Raw genomic sequence first — 13,313 nt, forward strand, 5'->3', positions numbered from 1 at the left:
CCTCTTTGGTGGCTAGCACAGTGGACAATGGCTAGTTCTTTGTTTCAGCCCTGGCGGCCATGTTGCATGTTTCCGGCATTGCTGAGGGTGGATTTTATACATGCTATTTTAATTATCCCCAACATTTCCTCCCTTTGTTTTTTTTTTTTTTAAAGGATGGAGGAAGAATGCTGATCCAGCATTCTTTTGGCATTAACCTTTGCTGGGGGAAGTAGAGGCCTCATCCCCCAGGTTGTTTGTGGCTCTGTTTTTCTGGGGAGAGGAATTTTTGCAGAGTGAACCTCTATGCAAGATGAGGCATACTTCTCAAGGAGCTCGAAAATGGCCTTTAATTGTTTTGGCCCTCCTTTGCAGTGCTTTGCCTTGCACCCAGCGGTACCAATCATAGCATAAGCTAGAAGCATATTTTCGAGTTGTATGCTGCTCCCGTAGGAGTGGGGATTCTTACCCGAGAGGGTGGGTAGCAGTCAGATATTTTGGTTTCATACCTTGGTTAGCGAGATGAAGCCGGTGATAATGCACTTGAATGGGCCTGCTTAGGGCAGAATTAATTTGGTCCTTAATTAGCTGTATTATTCTTTTTTCTCTTACTATTTTTTTCTCTATCTCTCTTTCTCTCCTTTGTTCTTTTTCCTCCTCTGTTTCTCTCTTATAAAACACTTTTTTAGCTTCTTTGACTAAATCTCACAAGGCTAGGTCCTGCAACCCGTCTAAACGCTGCAGCTTGCGTCTAATGTCTGGAGCTGATTGGCCGATAAAGGCCATGGCCACTGAGGCTCTTTGATCCTCTTATTGAGGGTCAAAGGGAGTATACCTACGGTATGCTTCCATTAGTTTTTTTTTTTTTAAAAAGACTGAGGGCGATTTGTCCGCTCCCTGAATAACCTCTCTTACCTTGGCCAAATTGGTGGGCCGGTGTGCGGCTGCTCGGAGACCCGCTACTAGAGTCTGGTGATAGATGGACAGATGCTCCCTACCTTCGGAGGTGTTCGGGTCCCAATTAGGGCGGCGCAGTGGGAACCGATCATCAATGACATGCTGGAGTTGGGTGGGTCTCCCATCTTGTCCAGGAATTTGCTTCCTGGCTTCCAGTAGGATCCGATCTCGCTCCTCCGTGGTGAAGAGAGTCCCCAGGAGTTGTTGACAATCATCCCAAGTGGGCTGGTGAGAGAACATAAGGGATTCCACTAATCCAGTCAGCCTAGTGGGAGCCTCGGAAAAAGGAGGGTTATTATTTTTCCAGTTATATAAGTCAGAGGAGGAAAAAGGGCCAGTATTGCAGAGAGGGCATTTCTCCTCCATGTCTATCATCCATTGGAGGCCCGTACGGTCTGAGGGGGAGAGTGACCGCCACATCAGATGGGCTTTGTGCTCGTCTGCTTTGTGTAATATGTGCCGGTCCTGGTTCATCTGGGATCATCTGTTGGTGAACCTGAATGTAAGAGGGCGGAGAGAGAGAACTAGAGGAGGGAGAAGGTGAGCTAAGAGAAGGGGGGTCCTGTACCGGAGCTGAAGGGTAGGGAGGAGGGGAAGAAGGACCTGTGTCGAAGAGGAGTAGATCCGATTGGGATTCTGGTAAGACTGCAGGAGGCAAAGAAGGATAGAGTTTTGGAGCTTGAGAAGGACCCGGCTCCTTGATTGGAAGTACAGAGGGAGAGTCATGTTGACCAAGAGGAGTAAGAAACGGCTTTACCCATGGAGGTGGGTTTTCACACAGGTCCTACCACACCATGATGTAGGGCTGCTGTTCCGGGTGGCCATACGGGTCAGGGCAGAAGACGACTGACTTGATGGCCCAAATCAAGGGTAGATGAAAAGCTCCTTCACGAGGCCATTCCATGTTAAAAGAGGGTCACTCAGCCGAGCAGAAGGTCTGCCATTTGCCTTTTTTACAATAAGAGATAGATTCTGACCTCTTTTCCTGACCTCAGACCAGTGTCTTAAGGTCAGAGAAAGTGGAGTCGACGTTCCCTGACCCATCTTTGGTAAAACAAAAACAATTCCTAACACACGAATATAGACAGACACACACAGAGCCAGCACACCATGTTTACACAGTTTCAGACACAGCTCAGACTGGCCTGATGACTTTGATCGAGTCTCCCCCCGTCAGAAGGGAAACAGAATCAGAGTCGGCCCTGTAGGAAGCCTCCAGGCGTCCCCGGAGGTCCCCCAATCCCGAGGCGTCCCTCGGGAGAGTGACCTGCAACCCCTGGACACGTCTGCCGGTTGCGGTCGGGGAGTGCTCACGCGACTCTCCGACAGTCACTGCCAGTCTGACAGACTAAGCGATCGCACCTCAGACAAAAAGGCCTCACTTACCCCGAGAGAAAGAGCTGTTGGAGCCTCCCCTTACGAAGAGCCGATCTCGGTGGGACCTCCAAATGTAAGAATTCGAGAATTCGAGAGTTTTGCCACGCAAAGGAAGACTCCAAGAGACGTTCTCTCATGCAACACGCAAGGGGTTTATTTACCACACATGCGTGGGGCTCACTGAACACGCAGGAACAGAGAGCCCCGAACCTGGGTTTTGGGAAGCCTTTTGAGGGCCAGGATAAGGGTGTGGGGTTTGAGGGTTGAACATTAGTTACAGGTTCTGCTTTATGCAGGAAGTAGATAACGAACATTTTGCAAGAAGCAGATAACAAACATTTTTCGCGCATGAGTCATGGGAGCTGCTTCTTGCAAGAAGCAGCTGTCTCATGCAAAACTCCCTTACTCAACCTTCTCAGTTGCATTCTTAGATAAACTTTCTCCGGCAGTTACAACCTTGCATAACCAAGGCAGCAGAAAACCTTGCATAACAAAGGCAGCAGATAACCGCCCCTGGGAAGTCCCGGGTTGTTTTAGCCTGATGGGGCCCATAACTCTTTTCTTTATAAAATCCTTCTTTACATAAGAAAAGTTAGCTACTGTTAAGTTTTATAAAATCCTTCTTTACAGAATAAACATAATCTAGTTCCTAGTCAGATAAACACAAAACTTCACTTTAAAAGCCTATTTACCTCAGCCAGTTTCCTTTACCTGATATATCAGGTCTGGCTTTCAACAAAAAATTACAAGGCATGCTAAAGGCAAAAGAAAAAAAGAAAACTCTGAGGAAAAGCATTAGTACCAGACTTACACTGGCTGAGATTTTGGAATTATCAGACTAGGTATTTAAAATTACTACAAATAATAGGTTAAAGGTGCCAATGGAAAATTGGACAACATCTCAGGGCAGATAGGTAATGTAAACAGAAAGATGGAAACTATAAGAGAGTAGGAAAGAAATAAAAAACACTGCTATAAAAATGAAGAATGAAAATATAACAAAAATGATGGGTTCATTGGTAGACTGGGCACAGCCAAAGAGACATTCAGTGAGCTTGAAGATACGTCAATAGAAATTGCAGACTGAAAAGGAAAGAGAAAAAAGATAAAAAAAAAGGAACAGAATATCCAAGATCTGTGTGGGACAATTACAAAAGATGTAACATACATGCAATTGAATACAGAGGAAAAAGAAAGAAATAAAGGGACAGAGGAAATATTGACTCAATAATGTCTGAGCATTTTCTAAAATCATTGACACACACCAAATCACAAACCTAGGAAGCAAAAGAATGTCATAGGAGAATTACCCCCCAAAATCTAGACCTAGCCAATTCTTTTTTTTTTTTCAAACTTCAGAAACTAAAGACAGATAAAATCTTGTGAGAAGCTTGAGGGAAAAAAGGACCATCTTGTCTATAGAGGAATAAGGATAAAAATGATATTGGACTTCTTTTCAGAAACCATGTAAGCAAGAAGAGACTGGAGTGAAATAGTTAAAGTGTTGAAGGAAAAAAATCCCCAACAACCTAGAACTCTGCATCTAGGAAAAGTATCTTTCAAAAGTGATGGAGAGGGCGAGCCACAGTGGCTCAGCAGGCAGAGTTCTCACCTGCCATGCCAGAGACCTGGGTTCGATTCCGGTCCGTGCACCACCCCCCAAAAATGAAAAGATTAAAGAAAAAAAAAAGCGAAGGAGAAATAAAGATTTTATTAAACAAGCAAAAATTGAGGGCGTTTGTCATCAGTAGACTTGAAATTTTAAAGGAAATTGTTCAAAGAGAAGGAAAATGATATAGGTCAGAAACTCGGATCTACAAAAATATAAGAAGAACATTCAAGAAGGAATAAATGAAGGTAAAATAAAATATTTTTTTTCTTATTTTAAATGATCTAAAAGATAATTTGTTTAAAGTAATGGTAGCAAAAATATATTGGATTATGATAGCTTATAGATAATTGAAATATGAAGCAATATTATAAGTGATGGGAGGGAGGAGTTGGCAATACTCTGTTATTAGGTGTACTATCGATGAAGAAGTGAAATGTTTGAAAATGGACTTATATTAGTTGTAAATAAATATTGAAAACTCTAAGGCAACCATTAAAAAACATAAAGAGAACAGTATAATTTGTATGTTAAGAGAAAATTCTAAAACCAGAAAAGAAAAAAAAAGGAAGATAAAACAAGCAAAAAAGCTAACAGGGAAATGAATAGAAAACAATTACAAATATAGAACTAAGGAAAGTATAAAGTGATGAGAGTCTGAGCTAATGACTCCAATTTGAACTTGGAGAAGAACAAATTAAAGTGATTTTTAATTTATAGAACTTGTTAACTGGATGTCAGAGAGAAAGAATAGAGAGGGCCATGCAAAAATTGCAGAGTTGACTGATTAAATAGATTGTGGTGTGATTTAGCAAGATAAGGAAATACAAGAGGTACAACGTATTTGGAAGAAAAAACCTGAGAATTCAACTTTGAATTTTTGAGTTTAAGGTGTTTGGGGACCAATCATGGGTAGATTCCCTTTAGCAAATTAGATATAACTTTTGGAGATGGAGGACTGTCCTTGGAAGGAGTCATAGATTAGGGAGTCGACAGCATGGAGGTGATCCTTGAGGAGCATCAGTGTTTAAGACGAATCAGAAAATGAGTAGCAAGCAGAAGAGAGTGAGAAGAAAATCTGAACCCATAGTCCCTATGCCAAAAGGAAGTTTTGCTCCATGTTCTAGTTTGCTAGCTGCCGGAATGCAATATACCAGAAATGGAATGGCTTTTAAAAACGGGAATTTAATAAGTTGCTAGTTTACTGTTCTAAGGTCGAGAAGATGTCCCAATTAAAACAAGTCTATAGAAATGTCCAATCTAAGGCATCCAGGGAAAGATATGTTGGTTCAAGAAGGCCAGTGAAGTTCAGGGTTTCTTTCTCAAGTGGAAGGGCACATGGGGAGCACATTCAGGGTTTCTCTTTCATATGGAAAGGCACGTAGTAAACATGGCCAGGGTTCATCTCTCATCTGGAAGGGCACATAGTGAGCACGGTATCATCTACGATTTTATTCTCCTGGCTTCCTGTTTCATGAAGCTCCACAGGCATGTTCCTTTTTCATCTCCTAAAGTCACTGGCTGGTGGACTCTGCTTCTCAGGCTATGTCATTCTGCTCTGCTCTGCTTTCTCTGAATCTCTTTCATTCTCCAAAATGTTTCCTCTTTTATAGGACTCCAGGAATTTATCAAGACCCACCCCAAATGGGTGGAGACATGTCACCGCCTAATCCAGTTTAACAGCCATTCTTGATTAAATCACATCTCTAGGGAGATGATCTGATTAGTTTCAAACATACAGCATTGAATAGGGATTTTTCTGCCTCTGTGAAATGGGATTTAGATTAAAACATGGCTTTTCTAGGGTACATACATCCTTTCAAACCAGTACACTCCGATACAAGAGATATAAACTAGGGTCATTTTAGAGGGGATAGAAAAGAAAGGGTTGATTTGAAATCGTGTTTTACAGAACTATTTTGTGGCATTAATTTAAGGGCCAAATTGTAGCTAGTTAATCTTAGGTAGATATTTCTAGAACTGACCGATTTATCTGGCCAGGGCTTCATGTTCATTTTGGTATTCCAACTTTCGCATTCACAGAACTCCCCTCCAAACTGATTAGAGATATCACAGGCCTGGTAAAATAATTCTTCATCCTTCAGTTATCCCCATTCACCCGAAGATTAACTCTGCAGTGTGTTTTTCCACAGAGCCATTCTTAAAGGTGACCAAAATTGTATTGTGGAGTTAGCTTTTCCAGTTTGTGACTTCAGGTTGAGTTTGCTGATTGAGGCACCAGAATGAATTTCACCAGTCATTAAAAAGAAGTAGAAATACGTAGAAACAAATATGAGTGGGTGTAACCAATTATGACTAAATGGATTTTGCAGATAGTTAAAAACTATTTACTATAAGTTTGTATTCATATTCTCTTTAGAAAAGCATTTCATTCTTTAAGGATAACCTTTATAAGCTTGCATCTAAATCTTGATATAGCTATATAATTAAACATTTTTTCTTCTTAAAGCAAATATACTTTTTACAAAATAATTCTGGTAGAAAAATAAAGAATCAAGAGAAGTAGAGCACTGAGGTACATTTCAAACTCTACTTTATTCAGGTTTTTTTTACTCAGCCCTTTAGATATAATTCAAAACCAGCATCACTAGATTTAATGTTCTCTTTATGTCATGGTGTTTTTTTTAAAGCTAGGTCTTTAGAAGATACCCTAAGACTTTTTATTTTCTTCTTAATTTTCATAAAAGGAAAAATTTTAAATAAATAAAAATGCATTAAAGAATCCTTACAAATCAACTTGGTAAGATACTTGTAGACACGGTATTTAATAGATTCTTCTGACAATTTCCATAGTATCATTTTTTTTTCTTCTTCTTGTTTTTGCATGAGCAGGCACCTGGAATCGAACCTGGGGTTCCCACATGGCAGACGAGAACTCTGCCACTGTGCCACCATTACCCACCCTTCATATATCATTTTCAGTGTGTTTTCAGTTGTGCATTCTTTTCTGATACTAGCCAGCTAGATAAACTTCATCAAGCTACTTAAGATAACTAACTTAATATCTCTTTATGAAATAAAAGAAGTAGGTGAACTAATCTCTTCACACAAATCCCTTAACAAACTACCAAGTAGTATAGTGTAGGATTTCGTGGCACTTGAGAAGCTTTTTTTAAAACCTGTAATATTACATATAGTGGTGATTTATCCTATGCAATTTTATTTTGTTACTCCCTAGGGGGAATAAAATCTCTGTGTCCTTTATCTTTATCATCTCCTTTCATTTGCCATAATCTAGTTTCCTGCACACTTAATCAACTTTACCTCCACGCTTTCCTGCCCTACGCAAGACCTTAAGACCATGTGCTTTGGTAAAACGTACGCGTTCACATAACATCTCTACCCCTTTGTACATCCTTTCTTCTCCATCTAAAGTTCCTGTTTATTTTCTGAAAATATCCCAACCATTATTCAAACTCAGAAAAATAATTATAATAGCTATTTATTGAGCATTTGCAATGTCTCAGATGCTGTTTTAAGCATCTTTTCCATGTATTAAATGACTTAATAACAAAAAAACTTATATGGAAGATGATGTTATTATTTCCTTTATTCAGAAAAAGGATTTGAGGCACAGAAAGTTTGTGTAACTTGCCCAGTGTTACACAGCTAAGGTAGGGCTCAGCCAGGATTTGCACTCAGACTGCCGTCATGGCTTTTGCTTTTAACAGCTAGTGTTAAAATTCTAACTTTGTGAAACTTCGCTTGACTTCACAAGCAGAGTAGATAACACTGCATTCTGTTGCTAGTACCACTGAACCTCTGCTCTGTACCTTAAAGACATAATTATTGTGGTATTTTTCTCCCTGCGTTGTGAATAAATGTATGAGTATTCACTTGGTAGTAAGAAATACTACCAAGAAAGAGCAAGATTCAAGTAATTTGTTGCTATGGAAGAAAAAAAAGGTTGTATTAATAGCAGTTACCACTTAGAAGAGAAGGTAGAAAAGGTCAGGATGTATGTCTACTTTTAGAAAGAAATTGAATTCACTGTTATGAATAGAAAGCATAATTCCTACTTTTATTTGTGTACCTGAAATGACAGAGGAAAGTAGAAAGCCTCTCTTTTGCAACACATTTCCAATTTCTACAAATACAGACAAAACTGACATGTTTATTCAGTGACAAGAAGCTTGTAGTATAATCACAAGGATTTTGGTCACTCTAGCTAGCAGCTAGCTTCTCTATGACCTTTTAAACTTTTTTGACTTTTTGTCTACTAGTTTGTTTGGCTAGTTTTGTAGATTTTATTGTTAAAATTGCAGCACTCACATCAGTTTAGTTTGCACTTTACTGTATCCCAGATCCTGTATCATGCCAATTTTCTACTCAAAACCTCCCAGAGGCTCAAACAGAACTTGGAAGAGAAAAGAGCAGTCAGGAGAGGCTGCCATATGCATTACCATATGACAGAGGACCCAGGAATGAAGTATTACCCGCAGCCAACCCCAGAATGCCAGTCTTCAGAAAGAAAGCATTGCCTTCATGACAACTTGATTTGGACTTCTCCTAGCATCACAACCATGAGCCAATGCATGCCCATTGCTTAAGTCAACCCATTGCATTCTACTTGCTTTAGCAAAGAGGAAACTGAAACAGACCCAGAGCCTATAACAGTGCCACGTACAGTAGACTTTCAAATATTTGATGAGTGAATAAAGAACAAGGAATTCAAGATATTGGTTTATTACAGAAAATATGCCTCATCCAAAATGCTTATACTAAAATATTGACTTATGTTTTAATGGAAATTTGTGGGAAGTGCTATTTAAAAGAAACTAATGGAGTGGAGTGGGGACATACCTGTACATTGACCCTTAGCCTCTTCATTACCTGAGTGCCAGTTTGTGGCAGTCAATTTTCACCTCAGAGACATTAGCAGAATATACCCCAATCTCTGCACCCTGATCAACATGGCCCTGTGTAATCAGGCCCCTGTCATCTCTCTATTACATTTCCTTTCACATGAATTAGTGACATGAATTTTCATGGGTTGCTTATTCTGCAATTATTTAAGATATTACATATATACAGATCTAGGTGAGGGCTGTAGACCTAAAATTACATTTCTTCTCAAATTAAACTGGAGTTTATTCTACTGAATGAAATAGAAACTTTCTCTTATGAGATATACTGGAAATTAAATGCAGTTGACATAATCTAGTTAACTGGTATTTCTATTGATGCTTTTGGGGGCAAATTCCAAGAATTGATGATAATTCAAGAAAAATATATTTAATATAATTTAATAGAAACCAGGTTTGTGTGTTTTTACTTATTGAAATAGTTACATGGATCTTTTTGTCTTTTTTATTATTTTCTTCAAGTTTATTTTATCCATATTGGAAAGCTATCAAAATGTTTATGTGTGAAAAAATGCCACTTGCTAATAAGAGTATGAGGAATGGGAGTTTTGCTGGCTTAAAACTGTCATGTACTCCAGAAAAGCCATATTCTTTTTCCTAATCTAATCTCATGGAATTGTTTGGGTGGGATCTTTTTGATTAAGTTGTTTCCATGGAAATGTGACCCACTCAGTTGTGGGTGGGAACTTTTGATTAGGTGGTTTCCATGGAGATGAGTCTTCGCCCATTCAAGGTGGGCCATAATCTGCTTAATGGAGTCCTTTAAGGGGGAACCATTTTGGGAAAAGCTCAGTGCCTACACCAACAGAGGCATTTGGGGATGCAGAAAGAAAACACCCCCCGGAAAGCTGTTTGAAACCAGAAGCCAAAGGGCCATCAGATGCCAACCACACACCTTCCCAGCTGACAGAGGTGTTCTGGATGCCATTGGACTTTCTTAAGTCAAGAAATCTTTCTCTGGATGCCCTTAGAACTGCTTGTAATGTAATAAATCCTCTTTATGAAAGCCAACCCATTTCTGGTACGTTACATTCTGGCAGCATTAGCTAACCAAAACAGGACAGCAGTAAATACAATTTATTAGTTGGTGCCATATTAATGGATAGCTATCCTTTGAAAGTTGAGGAGAACACCTATTTTATTTATAATATACCTAATCATATGACATAAGGGTAAAAGATTTTTTTATATGAAGACATATTTATAATATATTTTCAAATATACTATTAAACATATTAATAGGCTTATGTTATTCTTGTCTAGATTGCCATATAAGAGTATTACATAGAAGATAATAGATGCAATAAGAAATGTTTTCCTGGGAATAAAATTATAGTTCCAAAACATAAGAAAATTGATTTCATGATCACAGCTTTTTCATTTGCAGTTTTTCATTGTTCCTTTTTTATACTTTGGCAAGCTACCCTTTCTTTAGCATCTGCCAAATTTTCACTTGAATATTTATGGCAAATTACCCTTATCCATGAATGAGGAAACTTTATGATACCTACAGTTAGTTGGATGAAATAACTGATATTTTCCTAATTCCTTTTTGTCACATAAAATGGTGTTAATAAATGAGGAAAATCAATCATAATCTAGCAAAGTGCAGTAACTCCTGTTCCAAATTAAATAAAACAGAGAAGTTCAAAGTATTTCTCTAATTGTTCACTGAATATTGCTATCTATGCTATAGTCATGAATCAGAATAATTCATAAAAATTGTAAAACATTTATGGAATTCATTTCACAGGAGCTCACAAATTTCTATAACTATTAGGAAAATTTCAAAGCTTCTAAAAATGCCCTAAACGTGCTAATGGTATCAGATAATTTTGTTTCTCAGAGCTATCAAAGTACATGTTAATAAAAAGATTTGGCTTGTATGGCCCAAGATAACACTTTATTATTTGGACAAACGTACTTGTACCAAGTGAGTTCCCTGCAGTTATGTTAGATTGAGTCTTCCCCACTGCCCATCATAGTTACTCTCATGTTTGCTTAGCGTAGCACCTCTGAGAAATGGGAAGCATGTCCATGAAAACTTAAAATATTTGTGTAAAAGTAATGTACCAGAAGTGTAGCTTTAAAAATATATTTTTCTCTTTCATAGGCATGTGGCAAATTTGCACTGCATTCTCTTCTGTGTGTTTGTGATTATTATCACAGTATGATCTCCTATACATTTCTCATATTAGCCAAACAGAAAATGCATATTAGAGTTACTTTAGATTTCTTCCTTAATTGATTCTGATCTCCCTTTTTTCTCTTTCTTCTCTCTCTTGACTTTTTGTGCTTTCTCTATCTTTTCTTATCTTCGACTCTAATATTTTGGAGCATGTTTGATGGTGATGAGTTTAGGGCAGAGTTCCTTAACCTCAGCAATTTTGACGTTTTGGGCCAGAAACTCTTTGCTGTTGGAAGCTGTCCTGTACATTGTAGAATGCTTAACGGCATCCCCGGACTTTGTCCACTAGATGCCAGGACCTTGGCCCCAGATGTGACAACAAAAATGTCTCCACAGTTTGCCAAATGCTCCCTGGAAGACAAATCCACCCTCCTTCATTGATGTCAAATGTCCCTAGTTGGGGAAAAACCATGCTACTTGAGAACATGGTTTAGTAGCAACTCTAAATTCATAATGTTTTGCAAGGATAGATATTTAATCCTAAATCTGTTCAAAACATGTTTTAAATTATTATTAAAACTGTGATAAATACAACAGTGTTAAACTTTCATTATATATATGTTAAAGCAACTTTATGTTAGTAATAGAAATATATCTGATGCATAGTTTGAAAACATTGAAATTGTTTGCTGATGAAAAGGTCTCTCCAATTTAAGAGAAAGTTTCTCAATTCTATATGAATGTCGGTAGCCTGTGTCTTGACAGAAGTTTATCAATACTTTAGCTCTTTGGTATTTGAAAAAAATGCATCTGGGCCCCATGATGTTTTGAAGCTGTGTGTTCCCCAAAAAAGTATGTTCTTAAAGTTAGTCCATTCTTTTGGGTGTGGACCCATTATAAGTAGGATCTTTTGGTGAATAGTAAGTATCTTTAAGATGTGACCTGCCTCATTTAGGATGGTCTTAATCCTGTTACTGGAGTCCTCTATAAAAGAGTGAAATTCAGACAAAAAAGAGAGAGCTGCAGAAGCAAGGATAAATGAAGGAAGAGACCAGCAGATGCCACGGTGTGCCTCTCCATGTGACAGAGGAGTTCAAATTCGCCAGCAACCGGTCTTCAGGAAGAAAGTATTGTCTTGATGATGCCTTGATTTGGACATTTTTAAAAATTTTTTATAATGTCTATTTTTTATTATTTTTATGTGTTTTTTGGGCATTGCTTTTTTTTTTTTGACATGGGCAGGCACTGGAAATCGAACCTGGGTCCTCTGGCATGGCAGGCGAGCATTCTTGCCTGCTGAGCCACCATGGCCTGATTTGGACATTTTTATGGCCTCAAAACTGTAAGCTTAGCTTGTAAGCTAATAAATTCCCCTCACTAAAAGCCAACCCATTTTATGGTATCCGCTTTTGGCAGATTAGCAAACTAGAATAGGCTAATACAATGCGGTGTATAAGCATGTTTTCCAAAGAGGTATTTAAAAATCAAAATTACAGACTGATGCTTTCCAAAATACATATAACGTTGTAAAGCCTAAATACGTATGCAGTTTTTCAAATAGAGACAACCAACATTTATCATTTAATATGTGATTTGAGAAATCTTCAGATTAATGGAAATAATCTAAAATTTTAATATTCTAAGATTTAAAAACTTGGTGAAAGTGCTTTAATAATAAAAATCTCTATACTATGTAACAAATGTTTTCAGACACATTTATCCTTGTAACTTAAAATTTTGGAGCCCCCACCCCCTGCCAAAAATAAAACAAAATAAAAACTCAACAACAACAAAAATGTACTTCATGATGAAATTTAGGCTACTTCAAACAACGTTTCCTGCATTTTTAGACTTACTATTCTTATATCCGCTCTTAGTATATATTCACATTTAAAGAACTTCCTGCTTACTTTAAAATAAATTTGTTCTATAGGCTATTTTAAAACAATTACCTATTTAAGGCTTTTCGCAACATGTAGTTAAATCACTTCCTTTATCGAAACCAAACACAGATGTTTTTTGAAGATAACATTTGAATGTGAAATTAAAGTATTGTACTAATTTTGTTAACTTATTATTATTTTTTTTTTTGCATAGGCAGGCACCAGCCGTTGAACCCAGGTCTCTGGCATGGCAGGCGAGAACTCTGCCACTGAGCCACCGTTGCCCTGCCCTATTTTGTTGTTTTTGATGCACAGATTTTTAAATCTGTAATTTCCAATTTACTTTTGTAAATTCTGCTCTTTTTTTATTTAATTTTTTATTAATTAAAAAAAATTACAAGAAACACAAACATTCCCAACACATACACTCAGCAATTCACAATATCATCACATTGTTGCATATTCATCATCATGATCATTTCCCAGAAGATTAG

At 37.8% G+C, this 13,313-nt stretch overlaps 1 protein-coding gene across 3 annotated transcripts in view; it reads left to right on the forward strand.

Annotated features, from left to right (window-relative positions):
* GULP1 (GULP PTB domain containing engulfment adaptor 1) overlaps positions 1–13,313 on the forward strand; it is a 296,264-nt gene that overhangs the window by 20,498 nt on the left and 262,453 nt on the right. The window lies entirely within an intron of this gene.

This window comes from Tamandua tetradactyla, chromosome 3, assembly GCF_023851605.1.
Source record: "Tamandua tetradactyla isolate mTamTet1 chromosome 3, mTamTet1.pri, whole genome shotgun sequence".
Lineage (NCBI taxonomy): Eukaryota > Metazoa > Chordata > Mammalia > Pilosa > Myrmecophagidae > Tamandua > Tamandua tetradactyla.